Source organism: Alligator sinensis, unplaced genomic scaffold (assembly GCF_000455745.1).
Source record: "Alligator sinensis unplaced genomic scaffold, ASM45574v1 scaffold131_1, whole genome shotgun sequence".
NCBI classification, from domain to species: Eukaryota; Metazoa; Chordata; order Crocodylia; family Alligatoridae; genus Alligator; species Alligator sinensis.
The window spans coordinates 1916211-1918031 of record NW_005841830.1 but is presented as its reverse complement, the minus strand read 5'-3'; the positions used below and the strand labels follow the sequence as shown (position 1 = coordinate 1918031).

The following is a 1821-nucleotide window of genomic DNA, read 5'->3' as shown; positions in this document are numbered from 1 at the left end:
CTCCCCCCCCCCAAAAAAAAACAAAACAAAAAACCCTCCATAAAATCCACTGGACTGTTCTGTACCAGCCAGCAATCTTATACATGCCCACAAGCTTTTAAAAATATCTCTAGTAACTAGAGGGTTTTGAGTATGGCATGTCTGTTACAGCACCTTGTCTGAGCATTATGCCTAAAGATAGTGAAACTGGAAAATTCTCTTCTACATGAACCTGGATAGTCAATGTACTGCTGCCTAATCATAGAGAACTATTTGGAATTTGTAGTGTTTCACACCTCCATGTTGGAGCGCAGATATGTATGATTTTTTTCTAATTGGTTTTTAGTCAAATTGTTCCACTGAGAACAAGTTCCTGTGCATCTGCAGAAGACTGAGGAATTAGAGTATATAATGCAAATGCTACTCTGGCTTTTAAGCACTACATTTTGTGCACCTGCATTCTGAACACTTTTCTTGGCTCTTTTCTTCTTTTCTTTTTTGTATGACAATGATATGATTGAAACATGTTTACTTTGCCTCCCCCTATTTATTTATATTGATTTCAGTATGCCAAAAAATAGTAGGATGATTTTTCTAAGTGGAAGGGCTGTTTTCTTTCTGCATGGAATAGAAAGAACAAAGGGATAGTGAAAGCAAAGCTGGATTTTTTTTTATTCCTCCTTATAACAGCCAGGATTGCAGAATGCAAGTCCCATCTAGGCTTACATAAGGGACTTTTGGTCAGGTCTCTTTCAGTGCTGGTTCCAGGTAACAATATATTTTTTTTAAAAATACCATTTAAAAATAATGTTATTTCTAAGGCAACTCCATTGTCATTCTCCTCATCCCCAAAGGGCACTATTAGGAACAGAGTGCACTGAGAACACGCAATCCAATAGAATGAAATGATTCATACGGTAAGTGAACTAGGGAAGTTTGAGTTCCCAAACCAATCTGTCAAAATCGGACTACAATAAAAAGTAAAACGGTAAAACAGTATAAAAATAACTGGCTAGGGTTTCAGTCTTCTAAAGCTGTAAAGGGTTTTTAAAAAAGAGGCAGAAACTTTGAAACTAAAGAAAGTTTTTTTATTCTTTATTCTTGAAAAGGAAGAGATTCCTGGAGGTCAGCTCCATCAAGGAAATTCAATTCACAATTCAAACTTGTCAGTTTCAAAGCGAGGATGCTGCTCTTTTAAGAGGCAGAAAGAGGCAGCTCCTCCTGTGTAAATCAGAGTGCAGACACATTTTTTTCTAACAGATTTATTTCTTTACCCATTTATTTGTTTGGTGTCAGGCTGCTTAATAGCATAGTGGTTTAAATAAATAAATAAAGTCAACCCAAACTGAAATCTAGGTCGAAAGATTTAAGCATGGCGAAGTGGGGGGAAACTAGATGATAAATGCTTGTAGTAAAAGGTGACTTTTCTGAAATACATGGGGAAATAAAACAAGACCTTCAGTTTTCAGGGAAAAAAATGAAAAATGACTGACATCAAGATGAAAGCCAACTCATTTCTTCATCAGCACAGGGCTTGTGAGCATCTGGGAAACTAGATTCTCATTTCTTTTGTTTTGTTCCTTCCCTAATAATTACACTAATAATATATTTTAAAGAGTGGGTAATTCTTGCCAAAATGCAGATGCAAAATGGCTGACATGCTGCAATATCAAGTATTATTGTAAGGGACGCTGAAAACACATTTCAATTTGCTTCCCTAATGTGTTAGTTATATTTGAAGGTGGGCGGGGAGGGGAGGGGAGCGGTGGAGGAGAGAGACCCCTCACATTTTTCACAGTAAAGCCTACAGGCCCAAAACAGCTGAAAGAAAATAATGCAGTC

General features: G+C 37.0%; 1 protein-coding gene across 16 annotated transcripts in view; it reads right to left on the bottom strand.

The window, feature by feature from the left end:
* NRXN1 (neurexin 1) overlaps positions 1–1821 on the bottom strand; it is a 1211846-nt gene that overhangs the window by 240781 nt on the left and 969244 nt on the right. The window lies entirely within an intron of this gene.